General features: G+C 40.2%; 1 protein-coding gene and 1 long non-coding RNA gene across 6 annotated transcripts in view; one reads left to right on the forward strand and one right to left on the reverse strand.

The window, feature by feature from the left end:
* Positions 1 to 24,380, reverse strand: part of LOC140469547 (nuclear receptor subfamily 6 group A member 1) — a 381,258-nt gene that overhangs the window by 217,172 nt on the left and 139,706 nt on the right. The window lies entirely within an intron of this gene.
* The window catches only part of LOC140469549 (uncharacterized), a 160,504-nt gene continuing 157,332 nt past the window's right edge, over positions 21,209 to 24,380 (forward strand). Inside the window, exon 1 of the long non-coding RNA XR_011956148.1 lies at positions 21,209 to 21,501. This is a non-coding gene — a long non-coding RNA (uncharacterized lncRNA). The remainder of the gene's footprint in view (positions 21,502 to 24,380) is intronic.

Here is a 24,380-nt window from a genome sequence, read left to right on the forward strand (position 1 = left end):
TGGAATTACTGGGAAAATTTCAGAATTCAGCAAAGGAGATCTAAAGAGATGATAAAGAGGGAGAAAATAAACTACAAGGGCAAACCAGCAAGGAATATAGAAACAAAAATGAAAATTGCTAGAAAAGCTCAGCAGGTCTGGCAGCATCCATGCAGAGAAATCAGAGTTACTGTTTCGAGTCCAGTGACTCTTTCTCAGAAATGTTAGCACTATAGTTGATTTTTAATGCCGAAGATGGAAGTGGGGGGGTGGGGGGGGGGGGGGGGGGGGGGAGGTGGGGAGTGGGGAGATAAGATGGAAATGATAGGTGGAGATAGAGCATGAACAGGAAGAAGAACAGTTGGATAAAGGATAATGATCAGCGTAGGACAATGAATAGCTACTAATGGAGACTATGGAACCTGTGTGTAATAGTAGACGATACAATAACAAAGCCTAGTATGTGGGGTTGGGGTAAAGACATGGGAGAAGGTGCCTCAAATCTTAAAATTGTTGAACTCAATATTGAGACCAGAAGGCTGTACAGCTCCCAAGCGGAAAATGAGGCGCTGTTCTTCCAACTTGCGATTAGCTTCATTGGAACACTACAGCAAGCCTGAGATAGAGATGTTTGGCCAGGGAACAAAGTATTGAAACGGCAGGCAACTGGAAGCTCAGCGTCTTCTTTGCGGACAGAGCATGGATGTTATGTGAAGCTGTCACCCAGTCTATACTTCATTATCCCAATGTAGAGGAGACTACATTGTGAGCAGCGAATGCAGTAGGCTAGATTGAGTGAAGTGCAGGTAAAGTGCTGCTTCACTTTGAAGGTATGTTTGGGCTCTTGAACACGGAGGAGGGAGGAAGTAAATGGGCAGGTGTCCAGATTCCCACTATGGATAAAAAAAATCTTTTCGTCAAATCTCCTCTAAACCGTTTGCTTTCACATTAAAATTAAGCCCCCTTGTGACTGACCCTCCAACTAAGGAAAACAACTGCTTTCTATCCATCCCATTCATACCCGTTAAATCTTATACATGTCAGGCAGGCTTCCTCTCAGATTTCTCTGCCCTACAGAACCAACGCGAGCTTATCAAGCCTCTCTTCATAACTAAACTGCTCCATCCCAGTGAATCTCCACTACAATCACATCCTTCCTACAGTGTAGTGACCAAAACTGCACACAGTATTCCAACTGTGATCTAATCTGTACAGCTCCAACATAACCTTATGCTCTTATATGTAGGCCACAACTGATAAGGACATATCCCAGATACTTTCTTAACTACCCTATTAACCTGTCCTGCTACCTGTTCCTCTGAGCTTCATAGCATTCTTTGATTCATTGAGTACTCCCTTGTCTTGTTACTTCTTCTAAAGTTCACCATCTCTCACTTTCAGGGTTGGAGTCCATCTGCTACTGATCTGCCTGTCTGACCAATCTATCTACAACCTCTTGTAACCCAAGACCTTCTTCCTCACTGTCAACCACTTGGTCAATCTTATTACCCGCAACTCACTTATCATCACCCTCACATTTTCTTCTATATTTTTCATATGTATCGTATAGACAGTGAGGACTGCAGATGCTGGAAAGTCAGAGTCGATAAAGTGTGAAGCTGGAAAAAACATAGCAGGTCAAGGAGCATCAGAGGAGCAGGGGGAGTTGACGCTGACCCCTCGGATGCTGGTTGACCTGCTGTGCTTTTTCCAGCTCCAAACTTTATCAGTTCTATGTATATCAAAAACAATAAAGGATCCAGCACTGACCCCTGTGGCACTGCACTGGGGACACCTGCCTGCAATTATACAAATAGCCTTCTACATCCAATTTTTGTCTCCTATCATTAAGCCAATTTTAGATCCAATTTGGCAAGTTACCCAGGATCCCACATGCTTTCATCTTCTTTTTTAGTCTCCCATGCGGGACTTTGTCATCAACGGCTTTGCTGAAATCCATATATCCAATGCACAACTCTCACCTACACAACTGGTTGCGCCTTGAAAAATTCAATCAAATTTGTTAGGCATGATCTCCCTCTGACATAGCTATGCTAACTATCTCTGATTAAACCTTGCCTCTCCAGGTGGAGATTAATCTTCCTTTCGAATTTTCCCTACCACTGATGTGAAACTCACTGTTTGATCAGACCTGGGATATGGCTATTTCTAAGTCTGTCAGAAGGTTCAAGACCTCTTCACTGCCAATGTGAAACTACTCAAGAACCGCACAGTCCCTCTTCCCAAATTCTATACCAACATCCTCCTACTCCAAAGTGAAGACAAATATAAAGCACTCATTTAACAAACCACCAATGTCCTCTGGCTCCACATGCAGATTGTCCTCCTGGTTGCTAACAGGCCCTGTTCCTTCCTTGGTTATCCTCTTCCTCTTGATATACTTAAATAATATCTTGGGATTCTCTCTAATCTTATTAGCCAGTACCTTTCTTTCTCCCCCACTTTGCTCCCTTCATTTTATTCTTAACATCCTCACCTGTGTTTTCTACACTCCACTAGAGCTCTATCGATTTATTCCCTTTGTTAAAAGCATCTCTTTTTTTCTCTTATCCAGTCCTGAATACCCCTGGATACCCAGTGTTCTCTGGGCTTGCTGCTCCCGCCTCTCATCCTCAAGGAAACATGTTGGGCTTATATTCTTGCCATTTCATTTTGAACATATCCCACTATTCTACTGTAAATTTACCGAGATGCTCCCAGTCTAAGGGCTGATGCCCGAAACGTCGATTCTCCTGTTCCTTGGATGCTGCCGGACCTGCTTCGCTTTTCCAGCAACACATTTTCACCCCAGTCTAAATCCTGCCTTATTTTAATAAGGTCTGCCTTCCCAATACAAAATCTTTTTTTGAAGACCATCTTTTTTCACTTCCATAACAAACATAAGATGTATGGAGCTGTGGTCGCTATCACTAAAATGCTCTCCTTCTGCTACCTCAAACACATCTGGCTTCAATCTCCAGAATTAAGTCCAGCACTGCACAGTCCCTTGTTGGGCCTTTTACATGTTTCACATAAAAAACTCTTCTGAATACATTTCAAGAAATCTGTCTCTTCTAAATCTATTACACCACAACTATTCCAACTAATGTCGAGGAAGATGAAATCCCCAATCCCCAATTATTAGTTTTACACACCTCAGTGAATTGTCTAGATATCTACTCCTCTATTGCCAGCTGACTGTTTAGGAGTCTATGATATACTCCAAGCAGTGTGACTACCCCATCACATTTCCAATCTGTACCCTAACAGAAGACCCTTCCAAAATATTGTCCCTCAGTATTGCAATATTTGACTCCTTAATTAGTAATGTGACACCATCTCCTCTTTTCCATCATCCATGTCCTGGTTGAAGATACCCTAGAATGTTGAGTTTCCAGTCCTGCGCCTCCGTAACCACGTGATGTCAACAACAATTCAATTCCGTGAGTCAATCCACACCCTTAACTCATCTGTCTTACCTATAATACTCTTAGCAATAAAGTAGAGGCTATTCAGCTTCATCTTACTACCTTGGATTACAACATTGCTGAATTCTCTCTGACTTGCTCCCTTTCCTAAAGTATAGAGATCTGGCTCACAGGTAGAACACAGAGGGTGGTAGTGGAGGCCTGATTTTTTTATACTGAAGACTTATGACCAGCAGAGTGCCACAAGGATCAGTGCTTTGTCCACTGCTTTTCGTCATTTATATAATGAATTTGGATGTGAACATAGGAGATATGTTTAGTAAGTTTGCAAATGACACCAAAATTGGAGGTGTAGTGGATGTGAAGGAGGTTACTTCAAAGTACAATGAGATCCTGATCAGATGGGGCAATGGGCCAAGGAGTGGCTGATGAAATTTAATTTAGTTTAAGGTGAAGTGCTGTACTTTGGAAAGGCAAATCAGAACAGGACTTATACACTTAATGGCAAGGTCCTGGAGAGTGTTGCTGAACAAAAAGGCCTTGGAGTGCAGGTTGATAGTTCCTTGAAAATGGAGTCACAGGTAGATAGGATAGTGAAGAAGGCATTTGGTATGCTTACCTGTATTGGTCAGGATGTGGAGGTGCCGGTGTTGGACTGGGGTGGACGAAGTTAAAAATCACACAACATCAAATTACAGTCCAACAGGTTTATTTGGAAATAGTAATGAACCAAAACCTGCAACCCATTCTAAAAGATGAAAGAATCTATGTTTGTTCAATATATCATATCAGTTGCATGACCCTGTGATCTTTTGCTATAAATTCTGTGACTTAAGATCCTGCTCCACAGCTGCCTGATGAAGGAGCAGTGCTCCAAAAGCTAGTACTTCCAAATAAACCTGTTCGATTATAACCTGGTATTGTGTCATTTTTAACTTTATTGTTCAGTGCATTGAGCACAGGAGATGTGAGAGCAAGTTGCTGCTATACAGGACATTAGCTGGCTACTTTTGGAATACTGCATGTAATTCTTGTCCCCCTACTGTAGGAAGGAGGTTGTGAAACTCAAAAGGGTTCAGAAAAGATTTACAAGGATGTTGCCAGGCTTGGAGGGTTTGAGCTATAGGGAGAGGCAGAATAGGCTGGGGCTGTTTTTCTTGAAGCGCCAGAAGCTGAGGGATGACCTTATAGATGTTTATAAAATCATGAGGGTCATGGATAGGGTGAACAGCCAAGGTCTTTTCCTGGAAGGCGGGTGATTCCAAAACTAAATGGCACAGGTTTAAGGTGAGAGGAGAAAGATTTAAAGGGACCTAAAGGGCAACTTTTTTATGCAAAGGGTGGTACATGTATGGAACGAGCTACCAAAGGAAGTGGTGGAGGCTGGTACAATAACAACATTTAAAAGGCTTCTGGATGAGTACATGAAGGAGGAAGGGTTTAAGAGAGATATGGGTCAAATGCTGGTAAACGGGACTAGATTAGTTTAGAATATCTGGTTGGCATGGATATGTTGAACCAAAGGGTCTCAGTTTCCGTGCTGCGCAGCTCAATGACTCTATGCAGTGTGTCCCTTCAGTAAAGACTGGGGACAATATTTCATCCTCACTAACTCAACATTGGAGCCCCCCCAGGGGTGCCCCATAGTACTAACTGTATACTCATGACTGCATCGTCAAATACCAGACGAATGCCATTTACAAGTTCGCTGATGACACTACCATAGTCGGTCGAATCTCAGATGGCAACGAAACAGACTACAGATGGGAGGTGGAAGACCTGGAAAAGTGGTGCACCGAGAACAACCTAGCTCTCAATGCCAGCAAAACCAAGGAATGCATTATTGACTTTCGGCGGGATGTTACTCATGGCCCCCTACATATTAACAGCACAGAGGTAGACGAGTGGAGAGTGTCAAGCTCCTGGGAGTGGTCATCAACAACAAACTTTCTTGGACCCTTCATGTGGTCGCACTGGTTACAAAGGCAGAACAACGTCTCTTCTTCCTCAGGCAGCTGAGGAAATTTGGCATGACGGTGAACACCTTTGCCAACTCATATAGGTGCACCATCGAGAGCATTTTGTCTGGATGTATCACTACCTAGTATGGTAACTGTACCATTCAAGATCGAAGACGGTTACAGAGACTGATGAACTCGGCCCAGACAATCACAAAGGCCAACCTCCCTTCAATAAAATCCATCTACTAGGCCCGCTGTCAAGGAAAGACGCCAGCATTCTCAAAGATCCAACCCACCCTGGCAATGTTCTTCTACAACCCCTGCCATTATGCACTAGCTGGTTTTGAAACAGTTTTTGTTGTTGTTAGAATACAGAATGGACTCAAACTCTTAACATTCGCCTGTACCGGTGTTTTTGTTTTTGCCGCTATTTACCAATCATTTACTTATCTATGCTATTTAACTCTGATCTGCCTGTATTGCTTGCAAGACAAAGCTTTTCACGGTGCCTCAGTACAAGTGACAATAAATCAATTCAATTTAAGGTCTTGCTCTTTACTTAGTTCTCTAAATTCTTGATGTAAGACCTGATCTCTCATTCTACTTTATCACTGGTACCATTGCTTACCACAAACTCTGTTTTATTAGCCTTCCCCTTCGGATGTCCAACAGCTACTCAGTGACATCCTGGACCTTGGCACCAGGGAGACAACATACCACCCTGGAGTCACATCTGCAGTCGCAGAAACGCCTGTCTAATCCTCTAACTAATAAATCCCTATCACTATTATTATTGCTTTCTTCCCCACCTCCTGTAAAGTCAGGCAGCTTGAGGTGCCAGAAACCTGGCTTTGACTTGCAATCCCAAATTTCAACCGGTTTCAAAAACAGAAAACCAATTTGTGAGCAGGACTTCAAGGACTCCTGCATGATCTCCCTGATTCTCTTTGATTGCTTGGTGGTCATTCATTCTCTTCTTTCCACTTGTGTGTTGAGCTGCAGTGCTATCCACATAACTCTCAGCCTCACAGATGTGCCACAGTATTTCCAGCTGCTGAAACACCGAGCGCAAGTTGGGAGCACTTTCTGCACACATGGTCACCTAGGACACCAGTAGGATCCGTAACTTCCACATATGACTGTCACACATTTTACTCAGCTGAATTCATTTGCCATGACTGAAACTTGAATGTACTTTGTCTCACTTGTTAACTTTTATAATTATTTAATCTTCAAGATACTCCTTTACCTTAACTCTAATTTCTTCCTTTTATTCTCTGACTTGCTTATTCCTGATGCTTCTCAGTAACTGCCTTAATAATATGCCAGCTCATGGGTCTTTGCTTCTTTTTTTGGTTAATAGACATTAGACAATAGGTGCAGGAGTAGGTCATTTGGCTCTTCGAGCCAGTACCACCATTCATTATGATCATGGCTGATCATCCACAATCCTGCCTTATCCCCATAACCCTTGATTCCACTATCCTTAAGAGCTCTATCCATCTCTTTCTTGAAAGTATCCAGAGACTTGGCCTCCACTGCCTTCTGGGACAGAGCATTCCATACATTCATCACACTCTGGATGAAGAAGTTTCTTCTCAACTCTGTTCTAAATGGCCTACCCCTTATTTTTAAACTGAGCCCTCCGGTTCTGGACTCACCCATCAGCGAAAACATGCTTCCTGCCTCCAGAGTGTCCAATCCTTTAACAATCTTATACGTCTCAATCAGATCCCCTCTCATCCTTCTAAACTCAAGTGTATACAAGCCCAGTTGCTCCAAGCTTTCAACATATGACAGTCCCGCTATTCCGGGAATTGACCTCGTGAACCTACCCTGCACTCCCTCAATAGCCAGAATGTTGTTCCTCAAATATGGAGACCAAAACTGCACACAATACTCCAGTTGCGGTCTCACCAGGGCCCAGAACAGCTGCAGAAGGACCTCATTGCTCCTATACTCAATTCCTCTTGTAACATTTGCAGACTCCTGTGAACTTTTTCAGTGACTGACCACCATGGTAACCAAATTTAAAAATTAGAACTTAAGGTCTATCAAGCTAGGTTTCACTCTTGGTTTAGAGTTGTTCAATATGCCAACAAATGAGATCATAACACATCACCTGCAAACTTCAAAGCTAGGTCCAGAACACTGCTGGAAATAGCAAAAATAATAGTGATCTAATATCATCAATTGGCCAATTCTATACTAAACGCTGTCACTCTCTTTAGTTCTATAGGTCCTAATTTTGATAATACTTCTATTATATATTTCAATATGATCAACACTCATTCTTCTAAACTCCAATGAGTCCTGGCTCATGTACAGGACATTGGTTAGGTCACTGTTGGAATATTGCATGCAATTCTGGTCTCCTTCCTTTCGGAAAGATGTTGCGAAACTTGAAAGGGTTCAGAAAAGATTTACAAAGATGTTGCCAGGGTTGGAGGATTTGAGCTATAGGGAGAGGTTGAACAGGCTGGGGCTGTTTTCCCTGGAGCATTGGGGGCTGAGAGGTGACCTTATAAAGGGTTACAAAATCATGAGGGGCATGGTTAGGATAAATAGACAAAGTCTCTTCCCTGGGGTCAGGGAGTCCAGAACTAGAGGGCATAGGTTTAGGGTGAGAGGGGAAAGAGTCCGAAGGGGCAACTTTTTCACACAGAGGGTGGTATGTGTATGGTATGAGCTGCCAGAGGAAGTGGTGGAGGCTGGTACAACTGCAGCATTTAAAAGGCATTTGGATGGGTATATGAATAAGAAGGGTTTGGAGTGATATGGGCCGGGTGCTGGCAGGTGGGACTAGATTGGATTGGACCAAAGGGTCTGTTTCCATGCTGTATCTATGAATCTATGACTATGACTCTCCTCATAAGACAATCCCTCCATGTCTGGGATCAACCTGTAAAACTCTCTCTGGACTGACTCCAAAATCAGTAAAGTTTTCTTTTGATAGCAGAAGAAAACTGTTCACAGTATTCCAGTTTTGGTCTAACCAGTGCCTTGTATAATTTTTAGCAAGTCTGCGTATTTTTATACTCCATTACATTTGAAATAAAAGCTTACATTCCATGTACCTTCTTGAACTTGTATCATATGTATGCTTTTTGTATCTTATGGCATGAAGACTCCAAACTCCTTCAGTACTGTAGCTTTTTGCAGTCTTCTCCATCTAAATGGTCTCCATCTCCTCTATTCTTTATGACAAAGTGCATAAACCCATTTTCCCACACTTTGGCAGCATCCTCTTTTTTAGTAAAGAGGGATCAAAAATGTTTCAGTCAGTAGCTCAGCCAGGCTATCTGCTCCCTTTAAATTCCCATTTCTATGTTGGATACTACACATTAATTACAGTCCATGTCATCCAAATCTGTTCTCGAATTAAAAGATCTACTAAGCCATTTCACAAACAAGAATCCTGATGACAAAAAATGTATCAAAGGACTGTCAGCATCTGTGAAAGGATAGTTTAAGTCAAAATGTGCAGGTTTCTTTGTACAAGATAGCTATCATTGATCACATATACACATTATAGATCTATACTGGTATGGATAGGTAGAAGGGTTCTGCCTGATACTTGAGCACTTTGCATTCAATGAGTTGACAACTTTATTCAGGAGGATTACATAGAATGTACAGTTCAAAAGGCTTTTTGTGGTCAGTTATGCCTGTATTTGTACTCCACACCAATTTTATTTACCAATCAGCACAATTGCCTATCTATTCCTCTCATGTGTTTATCTGACTTCCCCTTAAATGCATCTATGCCATTCATCTAAATGACTCCATGTGATAATGAATTCCACATGCTAAGCACTTGTGGGGTTAATATCCTATTGGATTTATTCATGACTATCTTATGAAATATAGAAATGTAGAAAACAGGTGCAAGAGTAGAACATTCAGCCCTGAAGCATGTTCTAACATTCAATATGATCATGGTTGATCATGTAACTTAGCACGCTGTTAGCCCCAAGAATTATATCACAATAAAAATAGAAATTGCTGGAAAAACTCAGCAAATCTGGCAGCTTCTAAACTTCTGAAGAAGAGTCACTGACTTGAAACATTAACTTCGTTTCCTCTCTGCAAGGCTACCATAACTGCAGAGATTCTCCAGCAAGTTGCTTTTGTTCTAGATTTCCAGCATCTGCAATTCTTGTTTCATTTATATAACTACATCTCCAGCCTTCTTGAAAATGTTCTGATGTTCTGGAGTCAACTGCTTTTCATGATCGAGAATTCTACAGGCTCATCACTCAATAGGTGAAGAAATGTCTCCTTTTCTCAGTCCTAAAGAGCCCATCCTATATCCTAAAACTGACTTCGGGATCTGATCTCCCCAGTAATCAGGAACATCCTTCCTATAATTCCCCTATCAAGTCATGTTAGAAGTTTAAAAATTCCAAGAGACCTCCCAACATTCTTCTCAACTCCAATGAATATTGTAATAACCAGTTCAGTATTATTTCATACGTCAGTCTGCCACCCAGAAGCATTCTGGTAACCTTTGTTGCATTCCCTCCATAGCCAGAACATCCTCCCTCAGGTTAGGAGACCAAAACTGCACACACTAGTCCAGATGTAATCTCACGAAGGCCAACTGCAGTTAGATCTCTGCTCCTATGGTCAAATCCTTTTACTATATATGCCAACATACCATTTATCTTCTTTATTGCCTGCTGCACCTACATGCTGACTTTCAATGACTACTGCACAAGGACAATCGGGTCTCACTGCATCTCCTGTTCCCCAATTAGTTGCCATTCAGATAACACTTGGCTTTCCTGTTGTTAAGTAAAAATAAAATTAAACGGTTAAAAAGTACAAATAGTGGGGTTACATCAGCTACTTTCCAATCCATGGGAACTGTTCCAGAGTCTACAGAATCTTGAAAGATGACCACCAATGTATCCACTACTTCTGTGGCCATTGCCTCAAATTCTCGAGGATGTAAATTATTAGCACAAAGAATTTATTCGCCATTAATCTCAATTTCCCCAAAACCAGTTCCCTACTTATACTGATTTCCTTCAGTACTTCCCTTTCACTAGACCCTGCATTCGCTAACAATTTTGTGATATTACTTGTGCCCTCCTTTTCAAAAATAGAACCAGTTCTTCAATGTTCTCATTCAATATCTGCCCTTGCCTAACCACCATTATCCCTTTAAGTAATGCTCCCCTAGTTATAGCCAGCTCATGCATCACGTCATTGTAGTTTCCTTTATTTAGATTCAGGACCCTAGTTTCAGATTGAATGATGTCACACTCTGGCTAAATGAAGAATTCTATTACATTGTTGTCACTTACACCCAAAGGGCCTCACATTGCTGGATTGTCAACTATTTCTTTCTGATTACACAATATTCAGTCTAGGATGTACTGTTTTCTAGTTGGCTTCTCAATGTGTTGATCCAGAAAAGCATGCCACACGTACTCCATCCAATCGCCACCCCCACAAATGGAAACACTTTCTCCACAAATGTTCTATCAAATTCACTTCTTGTCTTAAAGGTATTTATCAGGTCACCCATTATAGTCATTGCAATGACGCCACTGATAGCAGGCCTGGAGTTTGACATTCAGAAGATGAGAGACTGTAGGAGACTGAGAATAAAATATCATCCAATCTTTTCAGCTATATCCTCAAAATGTTTCAGCTGCCTAATTTTACTTTGTATCTGGCCTAAAACTGAGGTTAAATTAATTGGATGAGTAAATTATTTTGTGTTTAAAATAATCAAGTATGAGATATTCATCTGCTGACTCGCCTTCTGTCATCAACCCAGTGCTTTGACTGATCTTGCAGTAGATCTCATACATCTGAAAGAGAAGTTGCAGTCAGTTTGGTTCAACCACAGACATGGACTAAGAAGAAAGATAAAATTGTTGAATAGGGAGGGGATCTTGTGGCAGGACCCAATGACAATGTCTTTAATATGTCCTTTATTTAATTGGACAACATTTCTACACATCCAGTGTAGGAATAAACAAGCAACATGACAAACCTGAAGTAGTGGAAAAGCAGTGAGAGGTTGAGTGGATGCCACCAGTATAAACGTATAACATAAGACAGTGCTTTTGGATGATGTTACCAAAGCCATTCATTTCAAATTGCTGTAGATAAGTGCATAAAAGAAATAAATTTAATAAAATACAGAAAATAATATAAAATTAAAATCTTGTAGTTCATAACCAGGAAAATTAAATAAGCATAAGACAGATGTCATAATCTCTTAACATTCTGAATGAAAGGCAAGCATGAAAAACACGGTGACAAATTTCCTTTGCATCTGAGTCAGGCCAATAACAAAGAGGGCCATAGTTAGATCATCAGGAGTCAGGCATGCTGGTAAGCAGAAGGTTCTTGAATATAGTATTCTCTAGATTACCCTTACTGCCACATACTAGTGTGAACAGAGATCAGAAGATAGAAAGGATCAAAGTGCAGCTTGAACTTCAGAGTTGTTGGATATCAGAATCATTTCCAGGACAGGAGATGGTTATTTAAACTTTTGCATGCTAAAATCATTGGGATCAATGCCTTTGCAGGGAAGTTCACAGCATGGTTAAAAAAGATGTAATCAAAATTGGAAGGGAGTGGGTTCCAACATATAGAAATAGAAAAGATGTATAAAGGAGTGAAATTATTGACTAGCACTAGATTAAAGAAGGAAGTAGCAGGCTAAGGCCAACAAGGAACTTAAGACAATCCTAACCTGTGTCTATGTAAACACACAAAAACATGTTATAAATAAAGTTTGTGAGCTGAAAGCACAAACAATCATGTGGAAACAGCATGTTGTAGCAAACCAAATAACATTGCTTACAAAGTGGTGGGCTTAACAAGACAGATTATGATGGAATAAGCTAATTGCATTTTGTTTTGATGGCACAACAGAGAAAGCTGTTGAACTGAATTTAATGCAAACTGTCTACATGAATTTTATTGGTACTTAATCAAACATTTTATTAAAAGACTGGTTTCCAAAATTAAGCCTTGAGCAGTTGGAAGATAAGTGACAGCTTGCAGTGAAAACCTGGTTTAAGGACAGAAAATAGAGAACCTCATCTCATTTTCCACTTGGTGACCTTGTAGCTTCTAGGACTCAACACCAAGTCAAATAACTTTAGAGCTTGATTTCATTCTTTCATGTTTTTTACCCACTTCACACCTGGCCCTGTTATGATTATGGGTTGTTTTTCACACAGTCACCCATTCTTACCTACTCTGAGCTCTAATTATAATCTATTCCGCTTTACTTCTGTCCAGTCTTGCAATACATGATCTGCTTGTTTACCTACCTCTTTCTTTCTGGGCTCCAATTTTTCCTATCCAATCACCTCTCCACACCCCCACAACCTCATTTGCAGTGTAATTATTTATTTTTCCTAATTGCTAACAGTTCTGATGAAAAGTCACCAGACTCTAAATGTTAACACTGCTTTCATTCCACAGATGATGCCAGACTGCTGAATTTTGCCAGAAAAATCTTTTGTTGTAGATCTCCAGTATCCGCAGCTCTTTGTTTTATTTCAAGGCATCTGAGGTGCTGTGAGCCATCAGCAGCAGCATTGTATTCAGCCACAACATGTGGCCCCGTGACCCAGTATATCCCACTCTTGCCATTACTGTCAAGCTGGGAGATCAACCCTGGTACTAAATAAAGAATGCAGATTGGCATTCCCAGAGCAGCATTAAGTACAGAGGAACCTCGGTTATCCAGCATTCGATTAACTGAACAAAATACTCCCCGCCTGAGTCCTTCGATAATCGAGGTTCCTCTTTATGCCTAAAGATGAGATGTCAACCTGGTGAAGCAACAACACAGGCCTACTTGTGTGCCAAAAGGGTAAGTAGCATATGATCGAGCCAAATGATTTCACAACCAATGGATCAGATCAAAGTTTTGCAATCTTGCCGCATCCAAGCTTGATTAGTGATGGACAATTAAATGGATTAACAGGAGGAGGAGATGGCTCCATAAATATTTCCATTGTTATGGACTAGACCGAACCCCCTCAAAACATTGCGAGGAGACAGCCTATACTCTAACTTTTATCTTCTGGACAAATGAGAGGCATTGCATTCCAGATGTCATTTGATTAGTCAAATTACTAGGTTTTAAGCAAAACACATTTTATTCTTACATCACTGTTAAAATACAAACAAAAAAAAAGGAATTGGCATAACCTTAACTCTATTGAAATATTTAACAAAATAATATTATTTAACTACTACTCATCAACTGTTCCAATATAACAGCATCCGATAAACACACCCTTGGAAAAGGCAAATTCAACAAAACAGATCTCCCTCACTTACTATCTCCTCCAGTCCAGGAAAAAGAACCTCAGCAGAATGAATCTAGCAGCAGAGAAAGAACTCAAACTTATCCAGCTGCAGAGAGAGAGAGAGAGAGAGAGAGAGAGAGAGAGAGAGAGAGAGAGAGAAAGAACTCAAACTTATCCAGCTGCAGAGAGAGAGAGAGAGAGAGAGAGAGAGAGAGTTGTGTCCAGCAGCTTCAACTCCAAAACCCCAACTTCAAACAACTGAAAGCAAGACTAAAACTCAGGGTGTGCATGAACCTGACTCCAGCCATCATTTGTCTAATTTAAAAAACAAAGTTATTTACTCAGCTTTTCATAGAGCAGAGACCTAATCACCGGGTTTACAACACTCCTCTTCATGAGAAACACATCTAAACAACTCCCTCTTAAAGGCACATGTCATCACACTATTTTCAATGAAGGAGATGCCCAACACAAAAATGCAAAAGAAATAGTGGAAGTATTTGCAAGTACCTTCACCCAAATGTATAAAGTGGGTGATCTATTTTGGTGTCCTCTGGAGAGCCACAGTATCACTGATGCCATTATTCAGCCAAAATGATTTATAGAGTCAGAGTCATACAGCATGGAAACAGGCCTCTAGGCTCAACTCATTCATACTGGCCAGGACTCCTCAACTGAACAAGTCCCATTTGCCTACGTTTGGCCCATAGCCCTCGAAACCGATCCTCTTCATGTACCTGTCCGAATGACTTTGAAATGTTGAAATTGTACTTGCCTCTACCACTTCCTTTGGCAGCTTGTTCCATTTACACACTACCCTCTAAGAAAAAATTGCTCTCAGATCCCTTTGAAATCTTTCCCCGCTCACCTTAAACCTGTGCCCTCTAGTTTTGGACTCCCCTCTTGCAGGGAAAAGACTTTGCCTATTCACATTATCTATGTCCCTCATGTTTTTTAGAAACCTTTACAATATCATCCTACGCTCCAGGGAAAACAGTTCCAGCCTATCCAGCCTTCTAATAATTCAATTTGCTCCATATGCTAATCAATAAACAGCTGAAATCATATGGCATTAAAAAGGTGATGGGCCCTAGCAACCTCTGACAATATTACTGAAGATCTGCGCCTCAGAATTAGCTGCACTTTTTGTTCGGTTGCTATAGCTATAACACTGGGACCTAGCCAACAAATGGAAAATTGCCTAGGCAGATCTTGAACACAGAATAAAAGACAAATCCAACAAAGACAACTACTGCTCCATCAGTCTAGTCTTAATCATTTAAGTGATGGAGGCTGTATCATGAGGAGAAAGTTGTTCCGCAAATGATTTCCAAGTTTGGATTCTATCAAGGCTACTCCATTCCTGACCCAATACATCCTTGATCCAAATATGGACAAAAGAATTATACTCAAGATGCAAGGTGAGAGTTTCTGGCCTTGATATTGATGCAGCATTTGACCAAGTTTGACATCAAGAAGCCCTCGCAAAACTGAAGTCAACAGGAATCAGAGAAAACTTGCCACTAGTTGGCATCACATCTAGCACAAGAAAGATGTTTATGGTTTTTACGATCTCAGTCCCCGGACATGACTACAGGTGATCCTTAGCGTAGTGTCCTATGCCCAACCACTGTGGGTGGCACAGTGGTTAGCACTGCTGCCTCACAGCGCCAGAGACCTGGGTTCAATTCCCGACTCCGGCGACTGTCTGTGTGGAGTTTGCACGTTCTCTCCGTGTCTGCGTGGGTTTCCTCCCACAGTCCAAAGATGTGCAGGCCAGGTGAATTGGCCATACTAAATTGCCCGTAGTGTTAAGTAAAAAGGGGTACATGGAGGGGTATGGGTGGGTTGCGTATCGGCGGGTCGGTGTGGACTTGTTGGGCCGAAGGGCCTGTTTCCACACTGTAAGTAATCTAATCTAATCTCACCTTCAGCTGCTTTATCAATAACCTTGCTTCCATTATAAGGTCAGAAATGGGGACGATTGCAGATGATTGCACTATGGTCAGCAAGATTTTCAATGACTCAGATACTGAAGCAGCTTGTATCCAGATGCTGCAAGATCAAAACAACACCAGTGTTTGGACTGATAAGTGACAAGCAATGTTTGTATTACATAAGTACAAGGCAATGACTATTTTAAGAGAATCAAATCATTATCCTCAACGTTCAATGTCATCACCATTAACGAATCCCTAACTATCAACATAGTTAGGGTTTCTACTGACCAGAAACAGAATTAGATTCAGAGTCATGCAGCATGGAAACAAACCCTTCAGTCCAATTTGTTCATGCTGACCAAATTTCTCAAACCAAACTAAACTAACCCTACTTGCCTGCATGTGTCCCAAATCTCTCTCAATCTTTCCTATTCATGTACCTGTCCAAAGATCTTTCAAATGCTGTAACTGTACATGGATCTACCACTTCCTCCGACAGTTCTTTCCATATTTGAACCATCCTGTGTGTGAAAAAGTTGCTTCACCGGTCTCTATTTTAAATCTGTGTCCTCTCATCTTAAAAATATGCCCCCAAGTTTTGAATGTGTCCACCTCAGGGAAAAGATCTTTGCTGTTTACCTTATTTATGTCTCTCATTACTTTATAAACCTCTAAGGTCTTCAACCTCCTACACTCCAGGGAAAAAAGTTCCTGCCTGTCCAGCTTCTCACTAATACTCAAACACTCCAGTGCCAGCAACAGCCTGGTAAGTGTTTCTTGAACCCTCTGCAATTTAATAATATCCTTGCTATGGCAGGGCAACCAAAACTGTACACACTACTCCAAAAGTGGCCTCAATGTCCTGTCCAATCTCAAAACAGGACATCCCAACTCCTATACTCAATGGTCTGAACAAAGAAGGCAAGTGTGCTAAACACCTTCTTAACCACCCTATCAACCTGTAATGCAACTTTCAAAAAATTATGTGCCTGAACCCCTAGGTCCCTTTGTTCGACAACACTCCACATTAGCTGTATAAGTCCTGTCCTTGTTTGCTTTACCAAAACACAATACCTGCATTTAACCAAATTAAACTCCACCAGTCATTCCTCAGCCCTTTGGCCCAGCTGATCAAGATCCTGTCGTACTCTTAGTAACCTTCTTCACTGTCGACTATACCACTAATTTCGGTGACATCGATAAACTTACTAACCAAGCTTGCTAAATTCTCAACCAAATCGTTTACAAACAACAGTGGACCCAGCACCAATCCCTGCAGAGTGCTGCTGGTCACGGGCTTCCAGTCTGAAAAACAATGCTCCACCAACACCTTCTGTCTCCTGCTGTCAAGCCAATTTTGTATCCGTTTGACAACCTCTCCCCGATTTCCATATGATCTAACATTACTAATCAGTCTACCACATAGAACATTTCCTGATGTAGGGCTTATGTCCAAAACGTCGATTCTCCTGCTCCTCGGATACTGCCTATTTTTCCACCATTACACTCTCGACTCTGATCTCCAACATCTGCAGTCCTCACTTTCTCCATGTAGAACCTTGTCAAAGGCTTTACTAAAGTCCATGTTGATAACATCTACCACCCTGCCCTCATCAATCTTTTTGGTTACATCCTCAAAAAAACTCAATCAAGTTTGTGAGATACAATTTCTCACAGACAAAGCCATACTAACTATCTTTAATTAGTCCTTGCCTCTCCAAATACATGTAAATCCTACCTCTCAGAATCCACTCCAACAACTTTCCCACCACTGATGACATATTCACTGGCCTATAGTTCCCAGGCTTCTCTGTACAGCCTTTCTTAAATAAAGGAACATTAGCACATTGTTCTCCGGCACCTCATTCATAGCTTTGGATCTGCTAGAGGCCCTGCTAAATTTCAATTAATTCTATAAGTACGGCACCTACATGACCAAGTCAGACACTCATCTCCTAACTCTCCCAATCTGTCTACCATCCACAAGGTAAATATCAGGGTTATGAAGGACTACTCTTCAAATGCCTCAATTAGTGCAGCACCAACAACACCACCACCAACCAAGACAAAGCAATGCCCTTGACAAGCACTCACTCACAACCTCAATATTCATTCCATCCACCACTGACATACAGTGACAGATTTGTAGTATTATGTACAAATGCACATCAACTCACCAAAGCTCCTTTGACACGCCAAACCAGTAAATGCTAGCACATAGATAGTAAATGTATGGGAGCTTCACTGCTTGCGAGCTCTCCTTCAAGTTACACGCCATTCTGACTTGGAATAATATTGTCATGCGTTCACTGTTACCTGGTCAAATTCCTGGTGCTTCCATCCTCATGTCATTGCTGGTCCATCAAGGACTGCAGTGGTTCAAATAGGCTACCACGTTCTCAACAGGAATTAGGGATGGACAATAAATAATGGCCCAGTCAGTGATACCCACATCCCATCAGCGAATTTAAAAAGCTTGTTCAATGCAAATTATATGCTGCATTTCCTACAATAAAGTAAAGTAATGAACATATTTTTTAAAAAGTACTTTATTGGTTGCAAGGCACTTTTGGATGAGTGGAGGTTCTGAAAGTCACAATTTCTTTCTTTCTATTCTCCCAGTATCTGAAAAAGACTAGAAGTAAACCTCTAAGTCCGTTGATTCAGACAAGGCATGAGAGCAATATTCAACTGCCTTGCATGATGGAAGACTTTGTTACATTTCATTAGAGACTAGGCTTTTCAAGTTACTATGTGCAAGATACTGTCATGACACTGAGAATGCCTGTGTGAAGTGATTTAAAAATAATTATTGAAGTTCAGGAACTACATCTAACCTATCTTGGATTCAGCTTTATGCACACAGCCAGTGTTCAAGAGTCAAGCCAAGAGTAGCTTTATTTATCAGTTGTAGATGGTAGAAATGACACAGTAAAAACAAGGCAGCATTCCTCCAGGACCAATGTGCTATATGAACAGCGTTGAGTTTGTGGTGCTGGAAAAGTACAGCAGGTTAGGCAGCATCTGAGGAGGAGAATTGAGGTTTTGGGCATAAGCCCTTCATCAGGAATGGCATGAACAGCACAAACTACACAATCATACACAGGATGGCATAAAGTGCACACCAAGTGCAAAGCACACAAGACAGCACAGTAATTCCTGACACATCTAGGTTCTAGGTTTAAACACACCAAAGTAAATGGGAGCAGAATAACTCAGTTGGCTAGATGGCTAGTTTGCCATACAGAGTGACTTTAGGTTCAATTCCAGCATTTTGAAGTTACCATGAATCTCTCCTCTCACCTGAGGTGTGGTGACCCTCAGATCAAAATGAGATCAAAGTCCTAATTGTGAATGAACTCACAAATACACCTGTAGTCACTCACCACTGAGATCCAAAGGTTAAACCACAGTCATCTTTCTCTAATGAGAGAGCAGCCCTATGTTTTGGAAAGACTTATGGCTTTGTTTACTTTAGTAGCCACAATGTAGAAGTACTGGGATTGGAATGAGGTTGACAAAATTGGAAGTTACATGACACCAGGAGATAGTCCAACAGGTTTATTTGACATCATAAGCTTTTGGTGCACAGCTCCTTCATCAGGTGAAGTCCAATTCAGCAGATGATGGAGTAGCATTCCAAAAGCTTGCAATTTCAAATAAACCCGTTTGACTTTAACCTGGTGTCATGTGACTTCCAACTTTGCTTACTTTACACTAAGGAAAAGAATTAACTACATGATTTGTTAGCTCAAGAGATGTCAAAAGGTGAAAAAAAAGTCTTGATGTTAAGTATTTTAACTGAACAAAGATTGCATGGTAAACTGTACATCACAGATTACCCCCAAGTACCAGAAAAATAAAGCACTTTTGAATCTACTGCAAAGTTTGAAAAATATATTTTGGACACCAGTATGCTAGTAAATTTATCTCATATCAACTTAAAAATTATTTGTGTGAGATTTTCAATGGGTTTTGCACAGTTCTGGAAAATATAAAAGTATTTGAAGAATAATGTATAATGCTCTTATTAAGTACTCCACACAACCCCACACACCCACCCCACCCCCCACACCCCCGCCCCCCCAAAAAAAAACCTGGGCTTTCAGAACAGATTCTCCCATACTTTTAGGAACATTTTTTACTATTAATTCTGACATTTATTGTTGCGAATTCAATTTGGTCTATGTGTTGGATGACAGGAGACAAAAAAAGATTAAACTTTTTAATCAAGATAAGCAGGGCTGGATTTTCTCTTCTGATTTCTCTCCAACTCAAAAGAAGTGGGAAGCCCATTCAGGGGAGGAATTAATTGCCCTACAGATGTTTAATAGCCAACGGGCCAGTAACATGCTGGTGGTGGGATCCCAGTCACTCAAGGAGAGAAAACCTCACTTTTGAGCTGCCACTCAAATGGATGGTTGCCATATATGTAGTCTCACCAGCACCAGGAGACAACTGCCACTTGCTGGGACTACATGGCATTCTATGTTAGGTCACTGCTGGAACTTGGCATCAAGGCAAATAGGGGGAATTTCAATGGGGGTCAAGCTGGCTGGCTTAGTAATTGGGGTGAGGGGCTGTCGGCCACCAGATTTGAGAGACCAGACTCAGATAACATAACAGAAAGGGGGCAATGTGACAGGGATTAGGTCTGATGGTCTCCTTGCCCGAAATCCACTTGGCTCGGATCTCCTCCTGTTAGAGACATGATAGAGAAAGGGGGAGTATGCAGCCCTCGAGTGGCTATTAATTTCATGCTGGTAAAATTTCACACAGATCAGATGAGATGTGGAAAGCCCATGCACTGGATTTTATACATCTCTTTGTCTTCAAATTCACCCACTGGGAAACATAAAATCCAACCCAGGTTATTTTTAAGTTTGTTTCATATGGTAAATAAAACAGTTAAACCTGTTGGATAGTTTTTAAAATAAGTGTTTAATAATGCAATGTTTCTTGCTATGAAATTAGTTATATCCAGGGGAAACTAAACAGACAAAACATCTCAAAAACAGAAAATGTACCAATGGTATTAAAGCTAAACTGGTCTACAAAATGTTTTAAAGACATTTTAATTATTAAAGCTTAAAATTCCCACAAAGTAGGCTTTGTCTTCAGAAACAAAGACAGCATTTTTAAAATATTGAGACAAGCTTGATCTTGCACAAACTTAAAAAGATACTGCGCTAAACAAAGGCTTACCATGAAGCGCAGCTAGTATCTTTAAAACAAAATACATTCAAAAGACAGTATAATTTGTAATCTGTGAAGAGCGATTTCTGTCTTTCTTCATGGAAATATGTATTTTATTAAATTCACACTGTACGTGGTTGAAGGGATGCAGCAAAGTGAAATTTCTTCTGACTCAAGCAGTACTATTCCAGCAAGAGAGAAAATAATTTCTTAAGAGCTTTCTATGATAATTGCTGGCAGCTAGACATTCAAAGAGCCACTCCTACATAACAGGGTTTGAATGGTTAAGTTCAGGCCCAATCAGAAGCCAACCTCCAAACTGGCAGAGCTCAGCAAATAGTCGGAGTCCCAGCATTGCACATGACTAAATTTGCTCCTGTCCATCATTTGGGTCATATATAGTTCAATTCAGTGCAGCAGACAGGGGTCTGTAAGGAAATCTGGAGCTGATCAATGCCTTGTCTGGGTGTCTCAAGCTGCTGATATATGTTAGCAAAACTCATGGCTCAACTCCCACCTCAAGCCACAGAGCAGGCTGGCTTACAACAATAATTCTATTTTGTAAAAAAAAACTTACAGTTTCAATTATGGGAAGTCGTCTTCCTTCCTACGATAGCTGCAACATTTTTTGACAAAGATCCAACCTTGCGCCTCACGTAATACAAGCTATTCCTGGAAAGATCTCCCTTTCTATTGTTGGGTAAGATTTTAATTCTGTTCTTAATAACGAGCAAAAGGATGATGTTAATGATTACACTAAGAAAAGTGGATTTTAAGATTATTGTGGTCGGATATTGTTGCTGGATCAGAATTCCTGCTTCAGCACGTGCTCTTTTGTTCTGAACTGAAAAATTCTTCATACGACTTTTTGAAAAAAATTCATATGGAACGGATTAAGAATCATGATTTCTTGCTCTGCAAGTGTTTGACTTTTGTGCTACCAAATTATAACTTTTACAGAGTTTGTTTTAGATACTCAATTTATTCCACCAACCAAGTATTGTTTCTAACTCTCATGTAAAAGTAACTAAACACTTCTATTGCCTAAGGCGTAGTGAAACAAATATAGACAGAGAGGAACTCAGCCAGACATGGACAAAGGCATGAGCCAAAACCAGACAGTCCAGGTCGCTCAATAGGCCATCAGTGGACGAGACAGGTCAGCCAGCTGCTGTGCAGAAAAAATGGATGTGTGAGGTGCTCATGCGTGAGCATGACTTGCCTTGTAAAAGATTGCCAGTTTCATTCTTCTGTTCCTTTTAAAAAAAACTTTAAATTAAAAATCAGCAAAAACTGAACATATAAATAAAATTTCTATAACACAGGATATAGAGCTAAATGTTTTTTATGAGCAGTTAAATGAGGAATATGTTAGGAGACAGGAAATACTCCATGCATTTTTCCCCTCTAAGTCGCGCCTGCTTTTGTCTAAAAGCTTTTAATCCGCACACTGCCACTCACAAAAGCTGTCTGAGTTTGAAACAAAAAGAGAACATAGAAGCTGCATCAAGCTGCTGTTTAAGTATAGATTGTGAAGTATTAAGAAACTGCAAAGTTTGAGATTGCTAAGCTGCTACCAATTTATTATTCAGTAAAAGTATAAAAGTGCCATGCATATACCGTACACATAAACAGAAATTCAGAAACTGAGATTTTTTTAAAATTCACAAATGTTAAGATTTCCCAAATTAAATGAAGTAATGATATGTGCTTTATTAAGCATTAGCACAATCTTCTGACAGAGCTAAAATTCTCCAAAAGGTAACTGTGGATAAACTGAATATTTCTCACGTAAACACATTAACTTAATTGCTGCAGTGTAGTCAGTTACGGTCTTATTTTGAGACAGTAAATATGTTGACTATAAACCTCATCTCAGAAATGGTAATGGTGCCCATACTTAAAACTCCTAAGGAATTAACATTTAGTTTCAAAGGGTTAATTAATAGAATTTTGATCCGTGACTGAGACTTATAATGTTTTAAAGGAACTTACATTACAGTCATTTGTATTCAAAATTATGAACTTAACAACTGAAGCTTTAACCAAAAAAAAACTGGAGAAGAACTTTTAAATATTAAATTCTTGATCCTCAGTTAGAAATTCCTAACATGGCAATCGTTCGATCAAGATAGACAAAATAGTGTATAATTTTTACTCTTATCATTTAAAAATAAAAGATGCAAAATAATTTTATGGATTGTACCAATTTTCAAATTTTTTGACAGCTGGTTTAAACAGTGAGCTGTCGTGAAGAATTTGCTGCATGTCCTCTATCCCATCAATAATGACATTCTAAACAGATTTTGGAAATTGACATTCTTGCATACTAACATATTCAGAAAATCAGCCATCATTAAAAATTTAAAAACTGAAATATTTAATAAAATGCTTAGATTGGATTTTTTTGATCAGTACTGCCTTTGGTAATGTAAGTTAAAAATAATTACAGTGATTTTCAATGACTTGAATGTTTTCAAAATACAGTAAATATTTATTACTATCTATTTTGAAAGACATTTTTGCAGATTGTGAATACAGTGTATATCAATGTTCTAAATATGCTTCAGATGAAATGTTGGACTGACCAATTCTAAAGAGTTAAGGATATTGTATCAAGGTTCCATAAAAATAATCAAATTTATTTGCTGGACTGCCCCACATCTTTCCACTTCTCTGACTCCTTACCTGGATTTGAATACAAACCAGACAGCAATTTGCCAGACCCAGCCACCATTTGATTTGGTGGACAAAGGCAGTTTGTTAGCACACAATTACAAGCACGGGAACACAAAGGTTGAAACAGGTTACTAAGCGCATGCAGAGGGGCCTGCAATGAACAGGAAATGATAGCCTTTGATGCAGCTCTGTTACAAAACAACAACTATCCTACTAATGTTTCTGGGAAACCTAAGAGCTGTTACTTTTTTTTTTAAGAAAGGTAACTTAGATGTCATTTTAAGAAAATATACATAGTACAGTACATAAAACTATAGAGCCCATATGGCCATTTACCCTATTGCCCACAGGCACTGCATTAAATATTTTAAAGGAAGACTGACTAGAGAGAAAAAAAGAATACTGTTATTCCTACATCAAGCTTCTAACTCCGCTGAACGTTATTAAGACTCCACGTTAAAAAACAAAAAAAAATGCTGCAATTTAATTCCCTCTCCCCAAGGTTTTCCAACCCCAATATACTGACTCATACTACAATACTTTTTTTCAGCAGTTGTAGCAGCTCTTCAGCAGAAAAGGAGCTATTTTTCATGTATGGTCATCAATAGTGAATCTCAATAAGTTCTCTCTTTTGTTGGGGAGGTGGGGGCTGCGGCATCATAGTCTGAGTCAATGGGTACCCTAATCCAAAATTTAGGCAAGTTTACTTACAAATATGGAACTTACATCTTTTATTTGTTCCTTCATGGGAAGCTAGTGGCTAGGCCAGCATTCTAGTCATTCTTGTGAAAGGCAGCGTGAGCTACTTTCGTGAACTGCTGCTGCCCACTTGGTTGGGCAAATCAACACTGTTGTTAGAAAAGAGATTACAGATTTTCGACTCAACAACAGCAAAGGAAC

Source organism: Chiloscyllium punctatum, chromosome 49 (genome assembly GCF_047496795.1).
Source record: "Chiloscyllium punctatum isolate Juve2018m chromosome 49, sChiPun1.3, whole genome shotgun sequence".
Taxonomy (NCBI): Eukaryota; Metazoa; Chordata; class Chondrichthyes; order Orectolobiformes; family Hemiscylliidae; genus Chiloscyllium; species Chiloscyllium punctatum.